Genomic DNA, 19836 nt, shown 5'->3' with positions numbered 1-19836 from the left:
TACAACATATTTATTGACAAATTAACACAAGATATTTTAAAACTACATAGCACTGTAACAGCAATCTTGTTCGTTGATCAACTTTGAATGACTTAGCTCTTAGTGATATAATAATCCAAGGCAATTCCAAAAATGATAGAAAATGGTCATCCATACCCAAATCCAAACCAATTGAGTTTGAATGTAAATTGAAGCATGCTATTTTCTCTTTCTTTTCTTTTCCCTTCCTTCCTTCCTTCTTCCCTCCCTCCCTCCCTCCCTCCCTCCCTCACTCCTTCCCTCCCTCCCTCCCTTCCTTCCTTCCTTCCTTCCTTCCTTCCTTCCATCCTTCCTTCCTTCCTTCCTTCCTTCCTTCCTTCCTTCCTTCCTTCCTTTCTTCCTTCCTTCCTTCCTTCCTTCCTTCCTTCCTTCCCTCCTTCCTTCCTTCCTTCCTTCCTTCCTTCCTTCTTCCCTCCCTCCCTCCCTCCCCCCCCCCTCTCTCTCTCTCTCTCTCTCCCTCTCTCTCTCTCTCTCTCTCTCTCTCTCTCTCTCTCTCTCTCTCTCTCTCTCTCTCTCTTCTCTCTTTCTCTCTTCTCTCTCTTTCTCTCTTTCTTTCTTTCTTTCTTTCTTTCTTTCTTTCTTTCTTTCTTTCTTTCTTTCTTTCTTTCTTTCTTTCTTTCTTTCTTTCTTTCTTTCTTTCTTTCTTTTTTTTTTTTGTATTTTCACCTTGTTGGCTTATGGCTTCTTTCACAACATGACTCATGGAAATATGTTTTGCATGATTGCACAAGTATAACATATCAAATAGTGTTTTAGGGATGAGAGATGAGGAAAAGAGGAAGAAAATTTGGGACTTAATATTAAAAATTGTCTTTATAAGTAATTGGGAAAAATATAATTAAAAATAAAGAGGTGAAATTACATAATTTTTGAGTGGGGCACTAACAACTGAAAGAATCAGGAAATGCCTCTTAAAGGTTGTGGCCTTTGAATGGAATCTTGACTGGAGGAGAGAGGAGAGAGTTCCAAGTTCCAAGAGATGAAAATGGGGTGAGAGAGCAGCCATGAAAATGTCAAAGGTTGCCTACAGGTCCCAAGAGGTGAAAGTACTTTCCAGTCACAAACTATTATAAGGCCATGCCCATTTTAGTTACTAATATCAGAATCTTGTGTTTTACAGACTCTCAGATATAGGAAGGGACCACAGAGGCCATTATCAATTGGGATAGAAAGAGTGCTGGGTCTGAAGTCAGAGGATCTTGGGTTTAAATGCTGACTCTGCCACTTTCTATCTCTGGACAAATCACTTTTCTGTCCTTAGTTTCCTCATCTCTAAAACAAGGAAACTCTACAAGATGACCCTTTCCAATTCAAAACTTATGGTTCCACTCTCCTGGTCCAATAATATCTGAACAAGAGTACTACAATGTGCTCAATAAATCATCCAGCTTTCATGGAGTGCTTTAAGATTTGCAAAGAGTTGATTTTTATTTTTTGAGGCATTTGGGGTTAGCCTTGCCCAAGTAAATGCCCCACACAGGATTTGAATTCAGGGTTTCCTGAGTTCAGTTCTTTCTGCATCATCTAGCTGCTTCATTTGATCCTCAGAAGCACCCTGGCAGGGAAGTGCTCTCATTACCCCTATTTTGCTGATGAGGAAACTGAGTCTGATAAGTGCAGTTTTCCTTGCCTGTGTATCTAGGATGGAGTGTTAGATCAGAAGAGAGTAGCATGGGAGGAAGTTCCAATGGAGTATCAAAGATGATTACATCATCTTTTTAAGGAAAAACTAATCAATATGACAGAAATATGTCAATGCACAATGTAAAAGAGGTTTGTTCAGTGGTTTCAGTCATGTCTGACTTTTTGTGACCCCATTTAGGTTGAGTTAAGTAACTTAGAATCACACAACTCTTAAGTGTCAGATCCTCCTGACTCCAGGCCTGGCACTTTATCCATTGTTCCCCCAGATAGGGGACAGCTATTTCCTACATACAAAAGAAATACTTAATATAAATGATCTCAAAAACTTCAGCAACAGAAAATATATTGAACAGAATTTAATGCCATAAGTACTGTTATACTGTGATACTGAGTAGCTAGGAAGCACAGTGGATATAGACTCATCTTCCCCAGTTTAAATGTTACTGGCTGTTATTTGACCCTCTTTGCCTCAGTTTCTGCCTCTCTAAAATGGGCTGAAGAAGGACATGGCAAACCACTACAGTGGCACTGCCAAAAAAATTCCTTGAATAACTATCTTGAGTGTGTAGATGATTCCAAACATGCCTTTTCTTTTCCTCACAAGATAAACTTAATTATGTGCTATTTATTTTTCATGAGAAGCAGGGTTATGGAAAGGACAGAGAGCTGGCCTTTGAATCTGGAAGACCTCAAGGTCCTGTCTCTGGCACATGCTGTCTGAGTGACTTTGATCAGGTCTTTTCTGTGCTACTTGGTAGGTAGAGGAACAGTAGTGCAGGGATGCTGCTGGCTTCGGCACTTACAGGAGGGGACGTTCTTGTTTTGGGAACTAGAGGCTAGAGGGAAGAACTGAAATGAAGCCAGAGACACCATCCACCTACCCCAGAAATAGAGGTGTTTACACTAATGAATTCTCATTTTTAAAAATAAGCAGGCAAAGGAGAAAGACCCCCCAATCATAGAAAGTTAATGTAGGAATAGGGAAGAGCCCGTTCATCTTCAGAGGAAGACAAAGTAAACAAAGCCTCTCCTTCCCCAAAGAGTAATGTTAAATGGCTCCCTGAGCAGAGAGAATTTATAAAAGAACTCAAAAAATACTAAAAACCAAATGAGAGAGACTGAGAAAAAACTAATAATAAAAAAAGAGAATCATTGAAGAAAAACAAGAAGATAATGAAAAGAAAGTCAACCAACAAAGAAGGTCCAGAATTTTAAAGAAGAAAATGATTCTTTGAAAATTAAAATTGGGCAAGGGGGAGTTGGTGAAAGTATGAAACTAAGAAATAATTTAAAAAATATATAAAAAATGAAAAAATAGAAGAGAATATGAAACATAAGAATAACAACAGATCAAGAAGAGAAAATATAAGAATAATTGGATTGCCTGAAAATTGTGACTGAAAAAAAGAACTTGACACAATAATTCAGGAAATAATCACAGAAAATTGTCCTGAAGTGATAGAAAGAGGTCAAAGTAGAAATGGAGGGAAAAAAAATCCATAGCTCATCACCTCAAAGAGATTCTATGAAGAAATTACAGAAGAACATTATTGTTAAATTTCAAAATCCCAGATCAAGGAGAAAATCATACAAGAAGTACAACACCCCCACCCCAAACAAAACAAAACAATTCAAATATGCTGGAGCTACAATGAAAATGATACAGAATTTATCAGCAGCTATAATAAACAACTGCAGTCCTAGAATATTATATATCAAAACTCAAAAGAACTAAACATGTGGCCAAAAAAATTATAAACAGCTAAAATAAGTATAATATGGAATGAAAAAATGGATATTCAGTGAACTTGCAGATTTTCAGGATTTTGTCTCAAACAAACCTAAACTCAAAAGAAAATTTAACATATAACAGTCATCATCAAAGACTAATTTCAAGAGACTGAATGAGGACAAACTTTAAATTTTATGTGTGGAAATGTAAACCATATGTCTAAGATTAATAGCATTAATTGGGTAGTCCAAAAGAAAGACTGGGGCAGAGCTGAGTATGATTTGACTCTAAAAAGCAAAACTGCCTAGAAAAAGATAAAAATAGTAATTATGCTATACAAATGAGGTACCTCTGTACCAGATAAGGGAGGAAAACTCATAGTTCTAAAAATCTATTCACATTGGGAATTGGTGTTTTATATATATATGTATATATAACAAAGGATTTAATACCCTCTAAAATCTATTATAAAAGTGGAGGAGGGAGTAAAATGGGGGCATAGAAAGGTGTGTAAATCAACTAGAGTGGAATAAAGTGTGTTGGTTAATGGGAATGAGATAAAGTGGGAGGAAAAGCATTGGAGGAGAAGATAAGAGAGGGTGGAGGGAGATTAAGTAATACCAAGGCAAATTAAGAGTAGAATTAAAATAGAAGAATTAGCAGGGCTAGGAAATAAGAGGTGTATACAAACACAATCACCAGGATCAGGAGTAGAAATTAGGGGGGGAAAAGTAGGGTTAGTAATCACTGATCTCAAAGTCAAACTTAAAGATCCAGTCAAGAGAGAAATCGACATTATATGTCAGCCATATTAGTATTAGATGCATATCTATGTATGTGTACATGTTTTTGTATGTAGACATGTGTATGTATATGTAATATATATTTATGTGGGGTGTATATGTATGTACATGCATATATATGTATACATAGGTGTGTATATGCATATGCCCACACATATGGGAGTGTGTATACATATGTACACACATGTATCTATATATACATGTGCTTAACTGTAGCCTGCTTAGGAGAGATGAGAAGGTGAAAGAGGAAAAAAGATTAAAGTAAAAAGTTCACAACAGAGAACAAAAGAATAACCTACAAGGAAGCAAAGAAAAGATGCACATATGAATATGGGGTCTTCTATTATTATACATGCTTTTTTGAAATGGAAATTTATTATTACATATTTCAAGTCCTCCCTGATGTTCTGTTGGACACAAGACAATTTTCTTTTTAAATTTCCTTTTCTGTCTTTCTTTTTCTATTTTGTTTTTGAGTTTAAATAATTTTTTTTTAAAGAAAAAAGATTTTTAAAAAATTCTTTTCAATGCTGTAGGCAATTCTCTCCAACTACACATTGCTAGAAAGTGTGAGCCTGCATTGGAAGAGAGAGTTTTCTAAACAGGTAATTCCTTGGCCTCTACCAATGAAATCACAGGTCCAGAATCTTTTTTAGATAGATTAAAAACCATTGTCTACAAGCTTGCAAGCAAATATGGTCAGTAGATGGCGGCCTGTGCCCAGGAACTAGCAGAGAAATCTGTCTATTATCCCACCTAGCAGCTGAAATTCACCAGGAGAAAAGGGGGCACAGACCCTTAGTGTATGAAAATATTTAAATCAATCTAGTGTCTTGATAAGAATGATTTATCTTCTGATTTACGCCTGGGAGTAAACAGAGTCAGAGACACTGAAGTCTTGCAGATAACTGGTGGGCATCCTGAAACCTGGAAGCTGTTCTTGGTGCTGAACAGTTTTCCATGAAAACATTCATCTGATCTTGATGACTCCAGATTACTGTAAGCAGCATGACCATCCTTCTAACTGAGCTTTGTGTGTCTGCGAAATGGGAACTTAGACTGGGACTGGAAAAGCAGGCAGAAGTGTGGTCGCTTATCCCGGGTCTGTCTGAGCTAACTAATCCTGCAGAGGCTCCAGAACAGGCTCCTGGGTGTCCTGGAGACATTTTTTAAAATCACCGACAGAAAATGCTTATTATGCAAGTGTGAAGGATTAAGGGTAGCTTATTAGGAAAGGCTTCAGTCACTTGGGAAGAACATCAAAGACAGAGTCAGTGAATTTGAAACTGACAACCAGGTGAAGGGAAGCAATTAACAGCATCAGATTTTAGGGCAGGAAGGGAGCACCTATGTCATGGGCATCTGGGGCAACCCCCATGCCACATGCTCAAACCCAATCTCTGAAGTCCTTCTGTTAGACTGAACACTTCTTTAAGTGGAAACTGATTTTTTTTTTAATCTTTTGCATTCCTAGCATCCAGAAAAGTACCTTGCTGTGGAGTAGGTATTTAAGTTTAAAAAAAAAAAAAATCAGTCGCAGAAAAGTAGTGAGGTGGGGAAGGGGATGATTCAAGATTTCAGTATACTGAAAACTCAGTATTAGGTAACAATGCAGTGGGAATAAAAAAACTGTTCACATGATCTTAGGTTGTGCTACAGAGCTCCTGCCAGTTCTATGATTAACAAAAAATTCCAATGTAGTATTTTAAAAGTGTAGAATGAGTATGGTCATTTAGAAACATTTATTAGCCATCATTTTATGATTTCCTAGTTATAAGAAACTCCCAAATAAGGAAAATCTCTCCATCAATGAACATCAATGATCTCTTTGCAATTTAAGTGTTGTCATTGATAGGGGAAATGTCCAGGATTATTTAGGCAGTGTGTGTTAGAGGTGGTGTTTAAATTCAGGTTTTTTTATTCACTCTGCCATCCTAATTCCATTGATGGCAGAATCATGAATGAATTGAAAGTTACTTCTTAAATAATAATGATAGTAATAGCTAGAATTTTTAAGGTTTGTAAGGCTCCTTATATTGTCTCATTTCATCCTCACAACAACTTCCAGAGGTTGCCATTATTATCCCCATTTTACAAATGGTCATGTATCTAATCCCACCTTCTTTTTCTTTTTTTGACCACAGAAACTTTTGCTGAACATCTACTAAGATAAAGATGAAATAAAAATCTGTTTCAGTGGAAGGAGTATTCATACAGGTTAAATCTTGAAAGACTGAAGTAAATTTCTGTCCTCCCCAGTTCTGGACACATTGCACGTGTTCAGTGACTGAAAGTGTGCCAGTATTCTAGTGATGACAAACTGCTGGGTGAAAGGCATCTAGAAGCCAGGGTAAGTTTCCCAGCCAAAAGGCATCCAATGTCCATTCCCAGCCTTCGGCTTGGGAGGCCTACTGTTGCCCTGATTGGGGATGCTCCAGAATGACTGGTGTATGGGTTCTATAGTATTCTCAGGGGTCACGGCCTACTCAGAAGAGATTTGACAGGCTTTACCCATCAGTGTAAGGGTTCAGATTTTGCTTCTGCTTCATATCACCTGTGTCACTGTGTATAAATCGTATCACTTCCCTGGGCCTCTTTTGCATTCCTTCAAATGCAGTGGATGGCTCTTGGCACTCTTCCCCTCTGTGGCTTCTTAGAATCCCTGGCAGTACCCAGTGCCCTGAGATTATTCTCATTCTGAAACTGAGCTATACATGAAAATAATTTGTTCACAGAAGCTTAGCACTATGCCTGTGGGCCCTCAATAAAGGTTGACTGATTGATTAATTAATGGATTGAAGGCAAATACAGACAGGGTTATACTAGGAATTTTTGCAGCTGACACAAGTGTGCATAGACCCTGTCTGGGGCAAGAAAATTGGATTTTATGTGATGGAGAGAGGCAAAAAGGCAGACTGGGGGTGAGTGGGGGAAAGAGTTATAAGAGAAGCTCACATATAGTATCTAGGTCCTAATATTTTGCTTTGATGCTGATGAAGGACTGTGAATATTATCAGTTCTCTCTAAATGTGATGCCCAGGAGAAAAGCTCCATGTGCCTCCTACTACCTAAGACTCTAGCTACAAAGCTCCTAGTGTCCCTTCTAGTGCTGACCTGAATACTCCTTGGGGACTCTCTGGAGCTACTTCTGAATCTGGGCACATGGGTTCAGGGAGTATTGGTGCCAAGTTGTAAGAGATGCCAAGTTGGCAAATGTCTTAGACCTGCATTTAAGTGTCATGTAATCAGAAAAGCACCACTTTAGAGTGCAGTATATGACTTTGTTTTTCAATTTGCTCGTCTTTAAAATGGAGACACCTGTGACATTCTGCTGCAAAAGCTGTCTTGACAAGTCACACAATCATCATGATGAAGCACTCTGAAAAGATAAAATTCCATATGCTTGCTGAATTATAAATGAAAAGATGCTTGTGAAATTCCTTGGGAAAAAAGACATTACATCCACTTGAAAGTTTTGTTCTCAAGTCTGTTCTTTAATATTTAAACTTGGTTTCATTTTAGAGAAAGAACAGAAGAATTTCAGTCATTTGGATATTATTCTGAACAAGTTAGGCTTAAAAAAGCTATTTGAGCCCCCCTAAATATTATGCATCTTTTTTGGTTCATATAAAATATCATTTTCCTTAAAAGAAAGGTCTCCAACCTTTTAAGCCCCTCCATGGAGGCAATGGTTCCAATCTATAGCAAGTGGCAGCAGCCAACTTTTTTTTAAAAAGTATTTTGTAAACTTTATTTCAATATAACTGATTTCCTTTGTAATCCTATTTATTTATTTATTCTATTTAAAAACATTCTGAGAAGGGGTCCATAAATTTCTCCAAATAGCTATAGGCACCTAGGATGCAAGAAAATGTTGAGAACCCTTGTCTAAGCCAAGGAGATTTCCCTGTACCTTAACGAGTGGTATGGACTCAACACTACATATTATATAATGTCTACTATTGTACTGCATAGGTTTTCTGTGAAAGTGAAGGCGACTTTTGACATCAATTTAATATCTGAGATTGCAATTAATGAATTCATCAGTTCCAATAGATGTAAGAATGGTAAAATGTGTTATTTTCCTTCTACATCTTATTTTAGCATGTAAAGCCCTACTCTGGTAAATCTAGCTTCAGAGGTGTTGGTTGTGTCCATTCAAGATGAATTATTCAGGATGAATGTGGTTAATATTGAAATATATGTGGATTGTGTCTCATCTTTAGAGTCAGAGTTGTGATGGGTTGGGTTCAGAGTTGGGTTCAGCCTTGACACAATGGAAAGTATCTTCAGTTAGAAGAAATAGGTTTAGACTATGTCTGCCCATGGACCAGTCTGAATGCCATCATGAATAAGGAGGCTACATTATTACCGTTCCCCCACCTACTCTCATGTCTTCTTTATTTATTTGCAATCCTATGGCTTCTTCTATGTGGCCCACTTGCTTCAGATTTTGAGATTAAGCTAGGTTACTATGGGCCCCAAACATACGTAGTGAACTCACAAATTCTCAACATGAGAGTGGTTGAAAGACTAGTAATTGTAGCTAATTAATTAAGAGAAGTAAGATAACAGGAAGGAGCAAAGATTAAACCCAAGAAACCTATTAATGATGACATTGGAGACCAGAAACTTATATAGTCAGAAGGAGTAACAGATTTAAGGGGAAAAATAATGAGATTGATTTGGAACATGTCGGATTTGAACTACTTATGGGACATAATGGTGGAGACACCATATAGGTAGTTGCAGATGTGGATTTGGAGAAGAGGTCAGAAATGGAGACTGAGTATCATAGATCTAGTAGTTTCTTGCCTTTTTATGTCTGACTTTGTCCTATGTAATATTTAGACCACCAAACCAATTAACATGCACCTCATGATGTTGTTGGAGGGAATGTTGAGTTTTTCTAGGCTCTGCTAGCGGAACATAAGTTCACCATATAGAAAGGCTTTGAGAAAGTTCTTGACAAAAGACTATGTCTATTTTTTGAAGACTAGCTTAGTTAAATACAGAGGTGCTCATCATCAATATGCTGCCCTTTGGTGATCAATTCTGTAGGTATGGTAATCCTTAAGGAAAAATATGGACAGGATCTGTTTCATTGGAGGGACCATCTATATTGATAAAATCAAAGATCCATTGAAGTGTTTGAATATCTGACAAAGAAGATTACTAACATTTTTCTTTTAGCTTATTTCTCTGGAAAATAATAATTAAAATTAAATAGTATGTAAAACTATGCCTCATTTTAATGAGGAAATAAGAGTTCTCTTATTCAGATTGAACTCATTTAGCTTGATTAATTTCACTGCCTTTGGTTTCTGGAACAAACTAAAATTTGTCCTTATGCTTTTTATAAAATGTATTCTTAATTGGTGTACTCTTAAAAAGTTCCTAGGCCTTCAGTATCATTCACAGAGAAATATTACGGCAGTGAATACCCAACATGAGGTTCAGGGAAGGGAGATTTGTCAATGCTCATTAATCTAGTTAAACAAACTGGATAAATCAATACAAAAAAGAAAAATAAAACAAAAAGCCCCACTTGTCACATGCCACATGTTACCAAATCTCCATTTCACTTCAGAGAGCATCTGAGACCACATCTTGGAATGTTGGGGAAGAGTTTGATTTTGCTCAAATATTCAGTTGCTCCAGAATCTTTCTTCATTGACTTATAAGCAGTGAAAGCCATTTTAACAAGCGAAGAATTGGGTTACATTTGATTATGTCATGGCCAACTAGACATAACCTATGTCTGCTTGAAGGATGAATATAACTGGACCCAAAGAGGCTGCGTTACTGCTCCTTGCCTCTGTGATTCATCAGGGTAACTATGCATGAGAGCCCATGAAGCCAGCTTTGGGGGTTCTGGGGCACAGCCCTTTGGCTACAAATTTAAAAATCTTTATAAATAAAAGCAGGATGAATTTGACTGCAGTGCCTGACTTCTTTGACTGTCATAGATGTCACCATCATAATGATTCAAAACCTTCCTCCAATACTTGGTGGGACTTATGTTCTTCCTTGTGACCTTGCGGCCAATTTCTTCAGTTCTTTGGATTCAAGTTTCTTTTTTTTTTTTTTTTTTTTTTTACAAAGAGTTAATTTCCTAGGAATTATCTGTATGAAAAAATTCCCAATAATTTAAAAGTGTAACACTATTGTCTTTTTGCAATATAAATTCACTGAAATCCAGTGCCTCAAGCTGTGTCAAAGATGAAAACTCTAGGGGATACTCTGTCTAGATCTGTCATACTTATCTGGGGGTAGACTTACAGAGGAGGTCGCTCAAAGCATTCTGAGAAACATTCAAAGCTCCCTTTTCTTGCTATTGTATCTGCAGATCCCAATCTAATCTCTCTGAATCATGTGTTTCCAAAGCTCTTATTTATTTAGCTCATCAGTAATGTCCCTGATTAGCTCTTTTTTTAGTTTTTTTCCCCCCTTGTTCTCTCCTTCTCTTGTAAAGATCTCCTACTGACTTTGGTAAGCACCCAGTCTCCTTCCTTAGTTCTTTTTTATGCCGACTCCTATTTTCTCACCTTTTGATATTTATACCATTGGGTTTTTTTTAATTAATGAGTATTTTCTTTCCCTTTCATCTCTCCCCATCCTATTAGGAAAAAAAGAAAAACAACAAAACTCTTTTAACAAATAGTCAAGAAAAATAAATTTGATTTTCTCTGTGTGTGTGTGTGTGTGTGTGTGTGTGTGTGTGTGTGTGTGTGTAAATTTGCATCCTTAGTTCTTCATCTCTCCATCAGGAAGTGAATTGCATGCAAGATCATGCATCTTCTGAAATTATGATTGGTCATTACATTGATCAGGAGTTTTAAGTCTTTCAAAATTGTCTTTGCAATGTTGTTCTTATATAAATGGTTCTCTTGAATCTATTCAGCTTACTCTGTATCATTTCATATAATTATTCCTGGGTTTCTTTGAAATTATCCCCATTTTTATTTCTCATGGAACAGTAGTATTGTATTATCTTACTATATCATAATTTGTTTAGCTACTTTGCAATTGATGGGCACCTTAATTTCTTTTTTTTTTTTTTTTTGCCACCACAAAAAGGTGCTATAAATATTTTTGTATATGAGTCCTTTTCCTCTTTCTTTGATCTTTTTGGAGAATAGGCCTAGTAGTGCTTACCCTGAACTCTCACACACCCTGCCTCACCCACCAGCTGGCAGCAGTGGCAGATGAGCCCAAGCTTTGATATTCAGCATTAATTTGGAAGAGGAAAGCAGCTTTGTGGTCATTGTAGCAGCTGCCTCACAAGCAGATGCAGGGCTATTGTCATTAGGACCTCAGGGCATGATAGTAGGAATGAATCAGCAGAAACCCAAAACTACTTTTAAGGCACTTCACTTTTCTTAGTAGATGTCCTAAAAGGTTGTGTGTACATTTGCTTTTTGTAAAGGTGTCTGCTTGTTTAAAAATTTCTATTGTCAAAACAAATTCTCCTTAACCTAATTAATTGTAATGTAATTCATGTAAAACTAATTTTGCTCTAAATCTAGTTTTGCCTGTTGGATATCTTATTTTGGTTAAAAAAAAGAGAAATATATGATTTGCTTTTCATATTTTCAGATGGAATTAAGCTTTGAGGAACCACTGATACTAAAAACAGCTATATGCTATAGTGGATAAGAGTACCAGAAGTCAGGAAGATTCACCTTCATGAGTTCAAATCTGGTCTCAGACATTTCCTAGCTGTGTGACCCTGGGCAAGTCACTTTATCCTGTTTGCCTCAGTTTGTTTATCTGTATTAATGAGCAAGAGAAGAAAAATGGCAGTATTCTTTCTATAGTATTTTTGCCAAGAAAACCCCAAATGGGGTCATGAAGAACCAGATATATCTGAACAACAAATCAATTTTTATAATGACATGAAACTAGAAGTGATAGATAATATATTGGATGTCAGGACCAAGATTTCAGAAGGTCTTAATTAATACACAGAATTGATGCTCTTAGTGATGAGGTATAACCAAATGTTGAGGTCTACATTAGGGATACCTAAATAAAATTAGGATTAATTGAGGTCTAGTGGCAGGTTCGGGGTACAGGGAATCAAATAGAGCTCCCCTGCAATTCCTTTGGATTCGGCACAAGGATACAAAGTTAAATGAGTTCTAGTGGCAGTGAGAGTCCCCTGTAAATGAATTTACAGGCCCGAAAACCTAGATTGATTAAAAAAAGGTTTATTGTAGGGTTTGGAAGTAAGGTTAAAGTCTGGTTGTAAAAGGTATTAGATAGAGGAAGAAATACACCAAAAGCGGTGGACAGAGAGTCTATGATGCAAAGCATGGTGCTTGTATGTTTCAACTCTCTGCCAAGAGATAATTCCAGCTTGGCTCTTTTATTTGCTTGAAGGGGCCTATGGGCAGTGCCAAGTTCTTGGCAGGCTTTTCAGATAAGGAAGAAACTGTTTGTTGGGGGTTGGGGAGAGCTGAGCAGATAGTGGGGGATGAAAACCCAAGCCAGCTCAGATCCGGTGGGGGCTGGGCCTGGATATTCAAAAAGGTGCTTTTTGACCAGGATTTGTGAATCAAAGGTCAGTCCCAAAGGAACCTGGATATCAGAAAAGGAATCTTAAAGGGGCCACAGCCCCCATCACTAGGATAAGACTTGAACTTTAATAATAAATTGGAGACCTTTGCTTTTGGAAATCAGTGAGGGGTAAGGTATCATTGGTGGCCTATGAATCCTACAAACTTGCCTGGCATAGAACTATAACTAATGATTTTTGCACCTGTGGCAAATAGAAGGAGCAGGGGTAGGCTTGGAAAGACAGCCACTGGGAGAGGATGCCCCTTCTGGGATGACAGAAAGTATCTGTGCTGCTTCTGAAGGGGGAAGAATCATGCCTTGGGTGGAGTCTTCAGGCCATTACTATGGTCTCCATTGGGGATGGGAGTCTTGGAGGAAGTGGGCCAAGGCTGCTGACACCACCATTTCTAAGAACCAGATGTTCAGGGAGGGAGCACAACCAGATTGATGCTTGTCAGGCCGCCTACATTTTCTCCTGTGGGGTACAGATCTGTCTAGTTTACTTCTGCCTTGGTATCATGGGCAAATGGGTACCAATTTTATGAAGAGTGACCATCTGCCCACCTAGTTACAGTGAGAGTAATTGGACTACACAATATCAAGAAGGACACAGAGACTATCAGTGACATCAAAAGAATTTATAACAAGCTCAATAACCCTTGCTACCACTTAAATTCAACATCATTATTCTGTATGAAAGACTTTTTATTGTTACTATCTATCTTCATTAAATTAAACTGACTTGCTTTTTGGCATTAGATCTATCCTCACATTTAATTGCTAATAACTCTGACACCTTACATTGACTTCATATGGGAAATCTCTCTTCATATATTTTGAGTGATATGTAATTAATTTTAGGATCATATTTGTGATTATAGTTGACTTTTAATTTACAGATCCCATTGTTTTTCTCAAACCCAGTCATTTTGGTTCAATATTCTCAATCAATATTTGGTAGCTGAAAGAAATTCTCAATCAAAGTCACATTTTTTAATAAGCTCTCTAGACTTTGTTTCTTGGCCAAATTAAATTCCTATCATTTTTGCAGTAGTCATCATTTCAAGATGAAGTATACAAAGATGCTAGGGAATAGGAAAAATAACCTTTCACAACAGAGTACTAATGAAAAAAAGATCATCTTTCTCTCAGTTGTTTCCTTAATTTCATATTGGCAGCATAGTGAGGTGGTGCAGTGGATAGAGCACCTGGAGTCAGGAAGATTGTGTGCCTTAGTTTCCTCAGCTGTAAAATGAGCTAGAGAAGGAAGTGTCCACTCCACTGTCTTTGCCAAGAGAACTTCAAGTGGGGCATGAAGGATCAGATACAACAGAAATGACTGAACAACAACAATAAAAAGAATTATGGGCCTTAGAGGTAGGACAGACCCAAGTTTGAACCATACCTTTGAACCTTATGTGCCTGTTCTGTGACCATGACAGAGTCACTTAAACTCTATTTGTTTTAGTTTCCTCATCTGTAAAATGGGGATTATAACAGCATTTACCTCAGGATTGTTGAGAGGATCAGAGGAAATAATAATTATAAAGTACTTAGTACAGCTTGGGATGCTGAAGGCTCACCTAAGTGGGTTTTGTGAGAGGACACATCGATGTCATTCACTTGTAAATTTTCAAGGGAAGAAAGAAAGACAGCGAATATGTGTGTGTGTATGTTGTGTGTGTGTGTGTGTTTGTGTGAGAGAGAATGAGAGAGAGAAAGAAAGAGAAAGAGAGAGAATGAGAGAGAGAGAGAGAATGAGAATGGCAGAGTTTTCCTTTGTCTTGGCTTGTTTTTGTGCCTGGCAAAGAAACTTTTTCAAGCTTCCTTTTTAGGATTTCCTGATATTCCAAGTTTGGGTTTGCAATGGAAGCAGATCTGTAGACTAACACTTAAAACAGGTGCCTTATGTAGCCCTAGCATAGGAAAGATATTTGGCTATAGGATTGGTCCGGCTAGATATACTCCCTCCTATCTCTGTCCAAAACTGTGTCCTCTCAGGAGGACCATCATCAGGAGGATGGGTTGGGTTCGGTGATTCCAGGAAAGGGACATCCATTGGATTGGAGGGAGGCACTGCAGTGATTCCTCATATGCCCAGGAAGCCCTTGGACCCATCCACTCTTAGGGATAACTTTTGTATCTTTTAGAGGAAAAAATAAAACCAGCTTGGCCCCCATGATAGCTATTCCTCACCTAGGAGGTGAGCCAAACCTTGATGTGTGTAGTGGGGTGAGTGAAGTGTTGCCTACCTGAGCTAATGAACATCAGCACCCAGAGACAGGATGAGGGGGCCCAGGCGCAGCTGTTAAGCCATGAGTGAGAGCTGTAGCTTCCAGGCAGTGTGAACTCTGTGAATGACTCAGAGTACTTCTCTTGCACCTGCTGATCATTCAGAGGTTTACATGGCACATATAAACTGGTGTTTTGTGGTGGTTTTTTCACCCCAAAGAACCGTTGACAGTGAGGTTCTGTATGGTTAAGTGTGGGAGGAGTTGAGATGGCTACTTATTTGTATTTACTCTTGCCAGGGGTATTATCTTCTTCCTAATCCACTTAAATGGCTTCCTAAGGTCCCTGGTAGAGGTAGATCCACACAGCACGCTAGGGAATAGATAGGGGCTGAGCCTACAGGATTAATGAAATCAAATTCCTAGACTGGAGAAGATCCCAGGGAGAGAACAAAGTATTCAAGTGACTGAGTCCTGCCTGGGGAATGCGTCCCGGCACTGGGCACAACCCCCTCCCTGTGACAGGAGGAGGGAGGCAGAGCTGAAGATTAAGAAGGTGGCCGTTGGAGTTAAAAGGTTGATGAATGGGGAAGAAAGACAAAATGTCTGGGAGGATTGTTTGACTCTTCATGATCTCCCATTTTGGGATTTTCTTGGCAAAGATACTGAAATCTTTACCATATCCTTCTCTAATTCATTTTACAGATGAGGAAACTGAGGCAAACAAGCTGAAGTGATTTGCCCATTTATTAATAATAACTCATTTAATAATGTCCCTAATTTTTAGAGACATCAATTTAATTTAATAATTTGTTTAATTTAATACTTTAATAATAAATAATCCATTTATTAATGACCCTAAGCATGAGAGCAGTGTAGGAGAGACGGTGAACTAGGCATTGTACACCTAGAGAAATGAAGAACATCTTGGAGGCTGATTTGTACTTACTTATATGAGTGAATGGAATTAATCACAAGGAAGGAGAAATTTCATTGAGTTACAAATATTTCATCTGTAAAAGGGGATTAAAAATGCAGGCAGTTAGGCAGCACAGTGGATACAGCATTAGGTTTAGAGACAGGAAGCCTTGAGTACAAATCCAATCTCAGACTTACCAGCAATATGACTCTAGTCCAGGAAAATCACAATACTTCTCTTCCAGGCTGGAACAAGAACATATTTGTAAAGCTATTAAAGTGCATGCCATAGAGGGGCCATACTCAGGACATGCCCCCGAGTGCTGTGGAGACTGGACTATGGCTTAAATGGTTAATTATGCAGTCCTGTTTGCCTCATCTTCCTCATCTGCCAAGTGAGCCACAAGCCCAGGTGTGAGTGGTGCTCCAAGAAGTCTGTAGCTCACCCTAGGAGAACCATCCTGGCAGAGGGGCTGAGCCAGGCTGAGGATAAGTGACAGGCTTCAGGCCCATCAGAGAGCTAGGGGGATGTCTGCCCTAAGCATGGGAAGACTTGGGCAGATGAGAATGATTTGTTCCGATGGCCATAAAGGTGTCTGCGGCAGAAGCTGTTAGAAGACACAAGGTCGTCCGCTGGATCCCAGGCCATCACTAGCCACTGGCTTTTGTCCTGCTGCTGCACTCTGATGACTGGAAGAGAGTGAGGCTGAAGACTGCACTTAAATCCAATTGATACACAAGACAAGACCTCACTGGTGATGTCCTTAGTCCTTCTCAGAAACAAAGGATGAACAATAACAACAACAAAATGAGAACGAAATGGCAAACTATTTCCGTGTCTTTGCCAAGAAAAACAAAGAGGGGTCACCAAGGGTTGGGCATTCTTGAAAAAATGGGTGAATAAAAACCACAACAACCAAGGAATCCTAAAATGAAAATTGTGTGTGTGTGTGTGTGTGTGTGTGTGTGTGTGTGTGTGAGACACACTCTTTCGAAAGAGAACAAGGATTATTCAGGCTGAGTTCCCACTTGACCATTGCCTGGGAGTGGGTAGAAGATTAGTTTTGGTTTTGAAACAACATTACCTTAACTCTGCCCTTATGAAAACAGTAATTAATAGTGGCACTTGTGATTAAATATAATTAACAGGAATGGAGGGAACAAACACATCAGGAGTAGGCATGGGAATGGTCCAAGTTATAATCTAAGAGTAACTAGCTTATTTCTCTTGGATGAGGTCATCTCAATATATAAAGGAGGTGGACTCAAAAATATAAAAGTGATGTAGTCCAAGTTATAATCTAAAAGAGTAACTAGCTTATTTCTGTTGGATGCACTTTGTAAAAGGAGGTCAGATCAATAATAGAAAACTGCAAGCAGGGGTGGGGGGCTAGCATAGAGGATCCCAATGGAGGGAGCGGTCAGTCCAAGGCAATAGGAATAGAACTTTTGTCTTACCAGGGTTCTGGCTAAGATAAGGTCTCTTTCTGGGGGCATAATATGAAGCTCTCCTTGCTCAGGTGCACATTGGGCCCAGATACTCTGACCTGACATCTCTATTGTCAAATTATTTTTCAAATAAATTATATACAAAGAAGATCTGATTTATATTTTTAGGTTAATTTAGAAGAAAAACTTAGTGTAGCCACAAAGGGATATTATTCAATGGTATAGTGTGAATTAAGTATTATATATCACATTGCTAGAGGACTATCTATCACCAGAAGAAACTCTGGGTTAACTGTCAAACTCGGCTTCAGAGAACTGGCTGTCCTTCCTAAGCTTTGCCCCTTTTTGCTAGCTAATGCTTATCTCCTTAATCAAGAGCAGTGATGTCAAACTCAAATAGGAAAGAGTGGGGGGCAGCTAAACTAAACATAAGGATTCCTGCAGGTGAATATTAGTTTAGAAAACAACTATCTATTTTGTTTTATTTTTATTTATCTGGTTAAGTATTTTCTATATCTGGTCTAGCGGCCCTCTGAAATATTGTTAATCATATGCAAGCATTTGATAGCTTTGGTCTAAGGGATGAGTTAGACTACTTAATTAAATTGTTAGCTCAGCCCCCATCTTCCTGGCTTCTGCTATTCATTATGTCACTGTGTGCTTCATTGATTCATTATATGCAATTTTATATAAAACTTATGTTAGGACTAGACAAATTAGGCAATAATCATACATTTAATACAAGTTAACTACTTAAATAATCAACTGCAGACCAAGAGGCTATATACTCTTAAAGAACTACTGTATGATTATGGATTATGGACAAATGAGAATTTGATGATTAACCATAGGCTAAGGCCCTATGCAGAGAGGATCCAGAATCTGAACCCCGAGAAAGGAGAGAAAAGATAGAGAAAAAAGAGGAGTCATATTTCAGAATAGTATAAACTAAATTTTAAGTTAGAAATGATAGGTATTCCAGTTGGAATTGATGAGTAAGGCTATTGAAGAAAGTTATAGATTGCAGAGAACCAGAGAAGTTACTTAGCAGATCAATTAGCTTTGCTGAGAAGTTCATGCCCACTTCAAGGTTGGTCAGTCCTAGTGTGGGTCATCTTACCATAGCAGCAGAAGAATCTGTTCAACATAGAAGGCACCTTCATCAGGGAACTTTAAGGATAGTTTCTAGGGCAGAAGGAGGATATCCAAGTTTATCCTTTCAGAGTTGTGAGTTATTCTGAATAAAAGGGTTTTCCTTATTCAGGTGCCTCCTTGACAGATTTCTTCTATAAATGTATGTTCACTTTTCCCTATAAATACTGAGTGCATTGGTGGGATTGTGCCCTCAGGTCACAGGTGTGTGTGTGAGATAGTGTCAGAATTTGTCTTATTAAATAAATGGTTATTTTAAGATCTAAAAATATCATTACTGTGAGTTGTTGGCTGTATAAATAGAAACACACGATTGGGAACTCAAGAGCTGGTGCAAAGACTAAGGGAAGTTAACTGGATTACTCCTAGGACCCTAAAATAATTTTAAGTGTAACATTGTGGTGGTGATCTTCCTACAGGTAAATATCAGTGTGAAAATAGCCAGCCCAGAGAATCAGTATATGTTCACACACACAGAGAAATGAAGTGTTACAGCTCTCTCACAGCATTTGCAGGCAGATTATACCTGGCACTGAACTCTCCTAGTAACCACAATCTGTCATGCTTGCTTCTACAGGTCTGATCCACTCAGGGTCAGCTTCTCCCTCTACATCTCCAGCTCTAAGTAAAAAAACTTGAAGGCTCAATGGTCACATATTTGGCAGAGGATGAGTTGACCATCATTCCGTTCTTGTCTTTCACCTTTAGCACTTCACCTTGTCCCTTAGTTTGATGAAATCATGGCATTCCCCCTTGGCAATCATGGGGGCCTTTTTCCTTCTTATCCCATATTGTAGCTGCCTTCAATGGTTTTAATAGGCCCTGATAAAGTAAAGCAAAAAAAAGGCTGGTGGCTCAGGAGTTTTAGATTAGGCTCCTATGTTCAAGTGAGGTATTTCAAGGAAATATTTACTGTTCAGCAAAAAAGATACACATACATTATAAAAGAAATGGACCATTTTATTTCTTCAATTCTATAAATTGAAATGTCATTTTACATGTAACAAAATATTTTACTTTAAGTTTATTTCTTTACAAAGAGCAAACTCTGTCTAAAAGACACTTTGATTCTATGGCACAAATGGTTTATTTGTTTGGAGAGGCAGTGAAGGATGCAGTGGGGAGTACAGGACTTGGGTAGGAAGGCCTTTTTTGGATACTTACAAGCATGGGACCCCAGGAAAAGCTCTTAACCTCTCTGGGCCTCCCTTTCCTCACCGGCAATATGGGGCTATAACACTTATCTCTCAAGGTTGTGAGAAAAATCAAATGAGATAACATATAGAAATTTTCAAACCTTTAAGTG

This window comes from Sminthopsis crassicaudata, chromosome 5, assembly GCF_048593235.1.
Source record: "Sminthopsis crassicaudata isolate SCR6 chromosome 5, ASM4859323v1, whole genome shotgun sequence".
In the NCBI taxonomy this organism is placed as follows: domain Eukaryota; kingdom Metazoa; phylum Chordata; class Mammalia; order Dasyuromorphia; family Dasyuridae; genus Sminthopsis; species Sminthopsis crassicaudata.
This window is presented reverse-complemented; position numbering follows the sequence as displayed.